This window comes from Pinus tabuliformis, chromosome 6, assembly GCF_031772625.1.
Source record: "Pinus tabuliformis cultivar Carrire ecotype Pingquan chromosome 6, CPIR1, whole genome shotgun sequence".
NCBI classification, from domain to species: Eukaryota; Viridiplantae; Streptophyta; class Pinopsida; order Pinales; family Pinaceae; genus Pinus; species Pinus tabuliformis.
In genome coordinates, this window is record NC_142292.1 from 131444538 (window position 1) to 131457360 (window position 12823).

Here is a 12823-nt window from a genome sequence, read left to right on the forward strand (position 1 = left end):
GACAAGTTCAAGTGGCCTACTAGATGATCCTTCCTTCTCAGGGAAATTAGTTCTGGTTTGCTTACCAAATTGACATGATTTTCATATTGTATTGTCTCGAATTCTGATGTCAGGTAGATCACGAACTGCTTGATACTTGCATGCTTTCCTTATCTGTGAGAAGCTTAGATGCCCCAATCTTCTGTGCCATAGCCAGTGTTCGTCATTCTTGCTTATATAGCATCGTTGTTGTCCTCCTTTGAGTATATATAAATTATTTGGAGTTCTTATGCATTTGATCACTGTTTCTCCTGTATCAAGCTCACGAAAAATGCATCCATTTGATCGAAATATTACTTCATTTCCTTGATCACACATTTGACTGACACTTAATAAATTATGCTTTAAGCCATCAACATACATAACATTTCCAGCCTTGACCTTTTCTTTCAAAAGAAAAGAACCTTTACCTTTTATGAGTGCAGGGGTGTCATTTCCAAATGAGACCTTCTTTTCCTTTTCTAAGGTACTATATGACTGAAGTTTATCTTTATCACCTGTCATATGTTTTGAGCATCCACTGTTGATGTACCATTGATTTTCCTGTCCTTCCGCATATAAGGCTATCCCACATCTTTCTGGTAGAAGTTCTTTCTTTCTCCATGTTTTGGGACTTAATGGAGCTTGCTCCTTCTGAGTTGTTTGTCGAAACCTACTCCTACATTCAGAATCTTCATGACCGAAGTTGTTACAAATAGAACATTATATTTCATTTTCAAGAGTAGAAAAGTTGTTGTAGGTTCTTTTCATGATTCCAGTCACACTCCTTTGCTTTTGTGCTTCTCTAGTCATGATGGTCTTGTAGGCCACACATTGAGCTGCTTTATGTTCAAAGTTATGGCAAGAGAAGCATTGGCCATTGAAGAAATTGCTGCGACCATCAAACCTTCCATTGTAATAGCCATTCATTCTTGAGGTAAATTTAGAATGATTTACCTGTGGTTGGTTGTAGCTTTTTTTCATCCTTGAAGTAGATTGCCCTCGATTTACTTGGGGATTTTTGTTCATTCTTGAAGTAAATTGTCCCTGATTTACCTAGTGATCTCCATTGGGCCTTTGTTGTTGATTGTCAACCTGTTCACCTTTCCTTGCAGCCTCAAGATAACTTCTAGAGGTAGATGGCTTCTGTGCTTGAGATGTTTCTTTGGTGTACCCAAGACCTGTCTTGATTAGAGGAGAACGCTACACTTTGATAATCTCATCTAAGGTTTGAGATCCTTTAGAAAATCTAAGATTAAGAGCTTTCGTTTTCTCAATGTCCTTTCTAAGTCCCACAATTTCACATTCTAACTTTTCATTGTGTTTCTCCATTTCAGCAAGTTGGGATGTCAAAGTATCTATAATCATATTTTTCTCTTCTAAGCAAATTTTGAGTTTAGAAATTTCTTCATAAAGACTTTCTTCATCTATAGCATCCAAGAAATCATCATCTTCAAAAGCCATCAAAAGTATATAATCATTACCTTGTTCATCTTCATCACTATTTGAAAGTCCATCACTATCTTCATGTGTATAATAGCTCTTCTTACTTACATTTTTTTTTCTGTTCCATCTAACTGGTTCTTTACCTTTGTCGATCTTATCTTTGTGAGGACACTTTGTAGCATAGTGACCTACTCTTCCACAAGCAAAACATTTGAAAGGTAGCTTACCTCTGAATCTTCCAGAACCCCATTGAAGGTTCTTGACAAAATTTGATTCTTCCTCTTCTTCCGACATATGTCCTGAGGCATCACCGTTTCCTGAGGCTTTGAATGCGGCTTCTCTCTTGTCTGATGGTCCCCCTTTTCTCATTTCATAAGTGGTTAGGATTTCGTGTAGTTGTGACATGGTAAGGCTCTGTAGACTCTGTTTTTCTTCTATGGCGGAAAATTTTTATTCAAACTTAGAAGACAAAGATCTTAGAACTTTTTCAACCAAAACAACTTATTTTATATCTTCACCAAATTTTTTCATACAATTGACAATCTCATCTATACGTAGGAAATAGTTAGCCACACTTTCATCATTGTACATTATGAGATTTTCATATTGAATTCTGAGAGTTTGTAGTTTTGCTCATTTTACTTGTTCATCTTCTTCATAGCTCAGAACAATCTTGTCCCATATTTCTTTTTTAGTTTTGAGCTGCATAACCTTGACAAATGCTGATTGAGATAGGCTCCCTAATAGAGTATTGACAGCCTTTGCATTTGTTTCATACTACTTCTTACCAGCCGTATCTGTAGGAGTTGCTGATGGAAAAGTGTATCCTGTTTCCACAATATCCCAAACTTCTGTACCAAGAGATTGAAGATAAGCAGGAATTCTTACCTTCCAATAGACGAAGTCGCTTCCATAAAAAATTGGTGGCTTGATTGATGCTTCTCTTTCATAGTTTCTCATGATGATAGATCTTCCTTCAAGCGATCAAGCTTCTTCATAAGGACCTACTCTGATTCCAATTGTTGGAAATAATACTGAGAGGGGGGTGAATCAGTATTATCAGATCAATTATTTTTCATTTCACATTAAATTTGTATACGCTACTTCGGTTAGCAAATACCGCGTATGTACGCGACTTCAGTTAAGGAAACACGCGTATATGAGCAGACTTGTAAGTTAGATCATTCTTCAGATGTTAATCATTAATCTTTGCATCAAAACATACGAATAGTAACCAGGAACAGTAAAACAGAATAGGCAATCACACATAAGAACACCACATATAAGGTGGAACCCCAATGTGGGTGAAAACCACCTGCTGCAATGCGTGTCTATCTTCTTTCAATTAGAAACTTCTTTTTACAATGTTTCTCTATTGGTGCAGACTTATACCAGTACGCAGGCTTCAACCTGCAGAAGGCTACAACCTTCTCTCGTTCTCTAGTTTCTCCTGGAAGGGAGCTACAACCCCCTTAGCTCTTGTACTAGCTGAGGTACTAGTACGTAGGTGCTGACCTACAGAAGGCTTCTACCTTCTCTTTTCTTCCGGGGACCACATTTCATAAATTTTCAGATTGGATCCGTGAATATCAATCAAACATCTAATAGATCTGCAACAACCAATCTTCTTTGCACAAAATACTGAATCAACCAATAACTTCTCAAAATGATGTAACCATAAAAACAGTACCAATAACCAGACACCAATTCTAAACCTAGAACACTACAGCAATAAACAGAGGTAGCTAAAACATATTTCAAGAGACGTATGCTACTTCACCAATAGAAACCTATGTACATACGCAGCTATGCCAAAACCAACTAGCGTATACGCAGTCTTCACTTGCTTAACCTGCGTGTATACACGCCTCTGCCATGTCGAACCTGCGTACAGATGTTGGGTCCCTATAATACTAGTGATTACCCCATCACTATTGTAGTTATACCCCTTATTTATATTGTTGTGCCCCTATTACCCCCATGTTTTTATTTCTGTGCCCCATGGAATCCCTCTATTGTTATTTTTGTGGCTTTATATTATTATTGTTAGGTCGGCTGGATTATATTGTGACTTCTTAGACTCCTATATATAGAAAGGAGGTTTTGTCATTTGAATCATCCAAGAATTGTTCATTTATGTAATGTAAAGGAGGTTGCCCCCTCGAAGAGGCTGAATTCTAAGGCGTGGATCTATCTTTTCTATCTTTTCTTGAGCTGGTTTCATAACATTTGGTATCAGAGCTTTGGATTCTAGGGTTTCGCTGCTCCAAACAGGTCATCGTGGCATTTTCACTATAACATTGTTTCTGTGACGTTTCAGAAGTCGCAAAAAAAACCCATTTGAGAAGAATTGGCTCTGAACCTTCGGTCCGAATTTCAGAGCTTTTTGCACGATATTTTCGGAGATATGATCTGAGGAAGTTGGTATTTTTGCAGACTCCTGAATTACATTCAAAACAGGTGACCTGGGGAAAATCGTCATAATTTTTTCTCTGAGGATCGGATTGAAATTTCGTAAAAAGGTACAGAAATAGGATGGACTTTATTTTCTTTTATGCATGTTTCAGATCCAAAGGTCAAAACGGTGACTCGTGGCACGTCGTACATGTTCGCTCTACTGAACTAGTCTATAAGCAAGTCACTGTGGGAGATTTCACATAACTCTTCCTTGGAGAATCCAATTTGGGTCAGACTTGTGGCATTGGAAAGAGGACACAGAGGGCTACTACAGCTCGAAAATTCAGAAGTAGATGATTGGAAAGTACAGAGATACATCAGAGGCAATATCGAGCTCCTACAAAGTGAAAAAAGGTGTGTAGATTTTCTTAAATTTTTGCTTAAGCTTGGTTTGAAAATTTATTTTGAAGGAATTCAAAGGGCATAGTAGAGCATTATTATCGGTAACTGATGCCCCGAGGAAAGAAAATGCAAACACCTAGTAAGGAACCTAAAAGCTCTAGCATGACTCATGAAGAAGAGGAAGAAATCCAACATGATATATCAAAATTACAAGACCAAGTGCAACAACTATCCCTTGCACAAAAAGGAACAGAATCTAAGATGGATGGTTTAAAGAAAGATATAGAAGCTAAGATGGATGGTTTAAAGAAAGGTGTAGAAGCTAAGATGGAATGTTTAAAGAAAGGCGTAGAAGCTAAGATGATTGACGTGGAAGCTAAGATGGATGATTTGAAGATAGATTTGAAGACAGACATGGACGAATTGAAGATAAATATGAATAAGTTGCTACAAGAAATAGTCCCTAAGGGTGAAAGGGTACTAAAGGAAACTCATGATGAGAACAAAAGAAATGTTAATCATGATTCCATAGACTCTAATGTTCGATCAAAGACTCACCATGTTCCAAAAATCGATATGCGGAAATTTGATGGCAAGGATCCCGCCACATGGATATTACAGATGGGGCAATTCTTCGATCTCAATAATGTGCAAAACGCACAAAAGGTACGTATGACAATTGTATATTTGGAACCAAATCAGTTTGTATGGTATCAATGGCTTTGTTCTCGTAAACAATTTATCACTTGGGCAATTTTTACGGAAGAATTGATAGCACATTATGAAGATACAAAAAGCAACACTTTTTTTAGCCAATTGATAAGTCTCAAACAAAAGGGTTCAGTAATGGAGCACATTGAGGAGTTCCAAAAACTGAACATAAGGGTAAAAGATATTCCAGAGGAGCATAGGATTGATGTGTTCATAGGGTCTTTAAAGGATAATATCCAACATGATGTTCGCCTTTGGGAACCTGATTCATTAGAGAAGGCATTCAGGTTAGCAAGAAAAATGGAAAGCAAAATTATGGAAACCAGGAAGCATACCACTCACAACTATAAAGATGGAAGTGTTGTTACCCCTAGTCATCCATAACCTATAAGGTTGACACCACAACAATTGGAAGAAAAAAGAGCAAAAGGGCTTTGTTACAGTTGTGATAGCAAATACACTAAAGGTCATAAGTGTGCTGAGAAGAAATTATTCTACATAGATTGTGAAGAGGAAGAAGAAAAGGAGCAAGAAAGGTCAAAAGAAGAAGATATACTGCAGGAACAAAGCCTAGATGAAGAACAAATAAATCCGACCATATCTTGTAATGCATTGGCAGGAATTACCACTCCTCAAACCATCAAGATAGAAGGACAAATCAAGAAGAAAAAGGTAATAGTGTTGATTTATTCAGGAAGCACCCACAATTTTATTCATTGTAGGGTAGCAAAAGAATTGAATTTCTTCCTATATCCAGCACCAGAGTGTCAAGTGATGATTGCAAATGGAGGAACAATAAATTTCTCTGGAAGGTGCCATAATATCAAGCTATCCATGGGAGAATATGTATTGACTAGCCCAATGCTTGCCATTCCAATGGGAGGTGCTGATGTTGTACTAGGAGTCCAATGGCTACAATCCTTGGGTACAATAGCTTTTAATTTTCAAGAACTTTTCATCAAATTTTCTACAGAAGGAAATGGAGTTGAATTAAGGGGTATTGCAGGGAAACCGGGAAAGATAATCAACTCTAATGGTATGACAAAGCTTCTAAAAAAGGAGTAAAGAGGTGTAATTACACAATTATGTTCGCTAGATGTTTCCACATCGGAATCATCTATTTCTCCAGATCTCCAAAAAGTCTTGGACAATCATTCCAAGGTATTTGAGACTCCCAAAGATCTCCCACCTATGCGTGATCATGATCATGCTATCCATCTGATTCCAGGAAGTGTTCCTCCAAACATCAGGCCGTACAAATATCCCTATGTCCAAAAAAGTGAAATTGAACGTATGGTTGCAGAAATGCTAGAGGCTGGTATAATTCAACCAAGTCAAAGTTCTTTCTCTGCTCTAGTAATATTGGTGCACAAGAAGGATGGATCATGGCGCATGTGTCCGGATTATAGGGAGCTCAACAAGTGCAGTATTAAAGATAAGTTCCCCATTCCTGTCATTGATGAATTACTGGATGAATTACATGGATCAATTTACTTCACCAAGTTGGATCTTCGTTCGGGATATCATCAAATCAGAATGAAGATTGAAGACATTCTGAAAACGGCATTTAGAACTCATGAGGGTCATTATGAATTTTTGGTCATGCCTTTTGGCCTTACCAATGCACCTTCAACATTTCAAGGTTTGATGAATTCAATTTTCAAACCATTCCTTAGAAAATTTGTGTTAGTTTTTTTTGATGATATACTAATCTATAGCAAGTCTTGGAAGGATCATGTTGAACATGTTGACAAGGTGCTACAGCTATTGGAGGAGAAACAATTGTATGCAAAAAGATCCAAATGTTTCTTTGGAGTCTAAGAGGTGGAATATTTGGGTCATATTGTATCCCATGAAGGAGTTAAGGTAGACCCTAGCAAAATTAAAGCCATTAAGGAATGGAAAATCCCCACATACATAAAGCATCTGCGAGGATTTCTTGGGTTGACAGGGTATTATCGCAAATTTGTTAAGAATTATGGGAGAATAGCAGCACCTCTAACAACATTATTGAAGAAAGATGCATTTTCATGGACTCCGGAAGCAACAAATGCCTTTGGACATCTTAAAGAGGCAATGTGCCAAGCACCGGTCTTAGCTACACCGGACTTCACAAAAACCTTTATTGTGGAATGTGATGCTTCAGGAAATGGAATTGGTGCTGTTCTAATGCAAGATGAAAGACCCATTGCTTTTGAAAGTCGTCCAATCAAGGGAAAGTTTTTAAGCAAAGCTATTTATGAGAAGGAAATGTTGGCAATACTCCATGCACTTAAGAAATGGCGACCCTACCTAATGGGAAGACACTTCAAGGTAAAAACGGATCATGATAGCCTTAAATACTTTTTAGAACAAAGATTATCCTCTGAAGAGCAACAAAAGTGGGTCACAAATATGTTGGGTTATGACTTTGAAATCATCTACAAAAAAGGGAAGAAAAATGTGGTGGCAGATGCACTCTCAAGAAAGGATGAGGATGTGGAAGCATTGTTGTGCGCCATTTCTATTATCCAACCAGATTGGATAAACGAAGCAAGGGAGGGATGGAAGAATGATGAAGAAGTGTGGGCACTTATTCGAAAGCTACAACAAGATTCCAGTATGTCTGATACATTTAGCTGGAAAAATGATTCGTTATGGTACAAAGATCGCTTATACCTCTGTAAGAATTCCCAGCTAAAACAAAAGATTCTTATGGAATTGCACACTTCTCCCTTAGGAGGGCACTCAGGATTTTTAAAAACTTACCACAGGGTTAAGAAGGAATTTTTTTGGGATGGCCTTAAATCAGATATTCAAAAGTTTGTGGCGGAATGTTTGGTTTGCCAACAAAATAAAGTTGAAACAATTAAGACACCGGGTCTATTACAACCTTTATCCATTCCATGCCAACGTTGGGAGGAGGTTTCAATGGATTTTATCACAGGTTTACCCAAGTCTGAGGGAAAGAGTGTCATCATGGTGGTAGTTGACAGACTTACCAAGTATGCACACTTTTGTGCATTATCACATCCATTTAAAGCCAGTACAGTTTCTACTGCATTTATGGAAACAATTCAAAAGCTACATGGAAACCCAAAGATTATTGTAAGTGACAGAGATCCCATTTTCACTGGAAATTTTTGGACAGAATTATTTTCTTGTCTTGGTACTCAGTTAGCTCATAGCTCATCTTATCATCCTCAATCTGATGGGCAAACTGAGATAGTAAACAAATGTTTGAAAGGATATCTTCGTTGCTTTGTATCTGATAAATAGACACAATGGGTCAAATGGTTGCCTCTGGCTGAATGGTGGTATAACACTTTCTTCCATACAACAACAAAAATGATCCCATTTATGGCACTTTATGGGTATCAACCACCATCCATCACATCATATTTAAGAGAAAATTCTAAGGTTCAGGCAGTGGAACATCACATCGAACATCAACAACAAGTCCTCCAACTCTTAAAGGATAACCTCATGTTGGCACAAAATAGAATGAAACAACAGGTAGATCAACATCGCAGTGAAAGAAGTTTTGATGTAGGTGATTGGGTATTCCTACGGCTACAACCATACAAGCAAATGTCCCTAAAGCAAGCTAAGAAGGATAATAAATTATCACCAAAGTATTATGGTCCGTACAAGGTGTTGCAAAAGATTGGTACTATGGCATACAAATTGGAGCTTCCTGCAGCTTCTCGATTGCACCCAGTTTTCCATGTTTCATGTTTAAAGAAGGTTATAGGCGACAAGCTCCCAGTTCAAACAATATTGCCAGAACTTGACGAGGAAGGAAAAATTATATTGGAACCGGAAGCAGTCACAGAAACAAGAACTCGACAGCTACGAAATTGATCAATTTCAGAGTATCTTATCAAGTGGAAGAACTTATCCGCTGAAGATTCCACATGGGAGGATGAGAATTTTATGCAGAAGTATCTAGAACTACTCAAGCATTGAGGACAACACTTTTTTTGAAGGAGAGGGGCATGTTGGGTCCCTATAATACTAGTGATTACCCCATTACTATTGTAGTTATACCCCTTATTTATATTGTTATGCCCCTATTACCCCCATGTTGTTATTTCTGTGCCCCATAGAATCCCTCTATTGTTATTTTTGTGGCTTTATATTATTATTGTTAGGTCGGATGGATTATATTGTGACTCCTTAGACTCCGATATATAGAAAGGAGGTTTTGTCATTTGAATCATCCAAGAATTGTTCATTTATGTAATGTAAAGGAGGTTTCCCCTCGAAGAGGCTGAATTCTAAGGCGTGGATCTATCTTTTCTATCTTTTCTTGAGTTGGTTTCATAACAACAGACCTATAAAAGATAATTTATCCTCAGACGTCAGTTATACCCAGATTATCAGTTTTATAGTTCTAATCATGCGCCAAATATAACAGATCAAAATCACACAATGATACTACTATTCAAGCCTTGAGATCTTGACCGATCAGTATAACTTAACCATCTTGTAATGTTTAGGTTCCTCCTTGGTTCAGGTTCAGCTATGCCTCAGCAACCAATCACCAATATTCCAGATCTTGCTCCTCTTCAGATATTTAATGCATAAGTTCATCCCTTGCCAAATGATCTCCTCCCCTTTTTATAGTCTAGGCCTTACTCAAACCATGGTCCAAAACCATAGAGATCCAATACTAGGGACCCAATACTTGGGTTTAATACTTAGAAAGCAATACCAAGGATCAAAAACCATAGGTCCGAATATGTTGGACTAAATACCATGGACCAACCATAAGATTTCCCACATGTACGTGCTTTACTTTACATGAAAGTGCGTGCATACGTATATGCACCTTTTGATCGATAGACCCACGTGTATACGCGACTTTGTCAAGATAAACCTGCGTATACCTCATTTTATTTCATTCTGAGAGCTTGAACTGTGATCTTCCTTTTTAAGTGAGTTTCCATCAAGGGCAACACCTGTGCCATAGTGCCAAACTTGTGCCATAATGCCAACATATTTATCCCCATAGCTTCTAACAGGGTAGTATTGCTCCTTGATGGAATCATAGAATGAATTCCAAGTGGGTGTGGCTAAAAACAATGAGGTCATACTTTCATCCTTCTGCTCGCAGTAGGTTTCCCACTAGTCCTTGAAATGGGGGGTGGATTTGGGAAGAGCGAAAGCAATATTTTCATGTCTGGAAAAATCATGAACAAAAAAATACCCTTCTAGCAAATTTAACCATTTATCTACAGTGTCTGCATCTATCTGACCCTCAAATGTGGTAATGTCAAAGTTAACTTGTACCTTAAAGGGTGTGGCACTTCCAGAGTAGTTGTTGGAAGTAGATGTGTCACCCCTAGGTAGCCATTAAAGGATCTGGGTAGATTTGTCCATCATTGTGTTCCTTTGTCACTCAAGGGCCTCTTCAAGCAAGATTTTGATGGGATCTCTTGTCCCCTTGTCTTTCTTTTAATCCGCCATGGGAATCCATTGGGATTTGTGAGGCTAGTCTTGCAAAGGTTCAACCAGTTCAAGCCCTAACTCCTTATATCCGGACCCTCGTTGGGGACATTGAAAGAAAAGTAGAGAAAAAGAAGACACCTATGATACCGCTGATCTGGATTTAAACAGGAACGCAACAAATTATAGCTATAACCATAAACACATACATGTAGTAGAAATAATACTTCATTTCATTAATGTAAAATACTGAAATATGCCTAGTAATAGAAATGGAAATAAACTAGCTCGGGTGATTGTAGCTTATCCCTGAGAAGAGATGTGGCAGCTACATGCCTTTGAACTGCCTTATAATCAGGCTCAAGATCCTTTTTATTATTGAACAATAAGATGAAACCCTAAACAACCAAAACCCTAAGACGAGGAGATGTAACACCGAGAGTTTATGGGCCTCGTTGAGGTTAGTTGGATAGCCAACTTCCTGTGGTCGTGACTTGGTCATATTATCTCCGTTTGACGTGCATGATACCTCATTGGAAAGACATTTCCGAGGATTAAGACGAAAAATACAATTTTATCAGAAAATCGCTAGCAGTAGATTGCCAAAAAAATGTCGTTTAGGGCCTCAAAACGGCTCCAGACGTTTAGGACCCAAAAAACTGCTAAAAATAGTAAACTGTGCTACAATTAAGGGAACTGAAAAACGGAAAGAAACAATGGTTGGGGTCCAAGTGAAATTGGTGGGTGGCCACCAATATCCACCTGGATCAAACAATCATATATCAAGAAAGGCTCAAAAGAATCCTTAACATGCAAATATCGTGTCAATGTTCAGGTCACGAAATATAAAAATGATTAATTGATACAAAAATGAAGTCTTACATAGTAGCCACTTTTTGTGAGGAATCCCCACATACTCAGATACACATATAATCTACATAAATATAATCACATGAAATTATTTTCCTCTTACCCTAATACTGCAAAACCTTTTTACCTCTCTATCTATCTTGGCAAGAAGTTTTAAAATCACACAGAATAACGGCAAAAGACAGATGAAAACTTAAAACCTCTATTTGACATTCAACAAGAGAATATAATATTTGTGGATTCGTTTTGTCATCCAATTCTGGCAAAGTTGCAACATTTGCAAATTCCATTTTTCATCTAATTCTCACAATGTTGCACTTCCTAGCCTCTATTTTATGAAGCTTGATCTACAATTTCCAAATGAAATTGTAAGTTTGCTTCATGCATGTCAAAGGAACCTATCTATAAGAATTAGACAACAGTTTTTTAAAACAGTTCATCATGAAGATATTTTGATAGAGGTGTTTGTTTTGGATAATCATCTCTTAAAAACAACGTTTTTTCTTTTTAGGTGGACTAAGGGGAATATTCTCCTTATGGAAAATATAAATAAGGGAGTAGTCTACCCAGGCAGATGAATTTCCCCAATTATCTACCATCCGAGAAAAAATATGTTCCTGATGACGGAGAAGGTAAGGGCAATGGTGAGTTGGAGAATGTGTTACGGGCTACCTAGGGATGACAGTCGATGTGGCTAATTAATTATGTACCTTTTCTGTTGGGAAAAATACTGAGAGGCAGGGATGAATAGGTATTTACAAATCAATAAATTTTTACATTTAATATTCAAATTTCTATAAGCGACTTTACTGAATCGAACCTGCGTGTGCACGCGACTATTCTTAAGAGAATGAGCGTATATCCATTGAACTTACAATTTAGTTAATCCATCATATGTTTGTCTTCAACTAGTGCATTGGTACATTATTAACCATTATATAAATATTAATCATGTGCTATAATAAATAAATAATCACAAATAAGAAACACAAATGAACACCAAGATTTAAGGTGGAAACCCAATGCGGGAGAAAACCACATGTTGTTGTTGTCTCTGTCTTCCTTTTAATATAAATAATAAGTTGTTTACAAGCTTGAGCTCGCACAAAGTCATACCAGTACATAGGAACTGTCAGGCGGAAAGAGTTGATTGTGCGGACACAACCAACCTCCCTAGGAGCCTAAGACTCTCTAGTGACAAACAAGACAAACAAGAGCAATCCTTCTCTAAACATGCATTTACTATATGGGAAATCAAGTGTTTAGATCCTACCTGTAATCCAACGCTGTTGTAGCAGTCCAGCTCCGCTGATCCGGATGAGCTCCTCCTTCACTTTGAAACCTGCATACACTAACAATCAAACGATTAAATAGCACTTGATAATATCATAGAATAAAACATATTTAACACATAGACCAAGGAGTACATGAAACAACTCATAAATAACAAGTTATTGAGAAGAATGGACTCATTTGCATTAATAGGTAACAAAAGGAACAAATACAACCTGAGCCTTGGTGTTGTGCAAGTCCCTCCCAGGGTCCATCA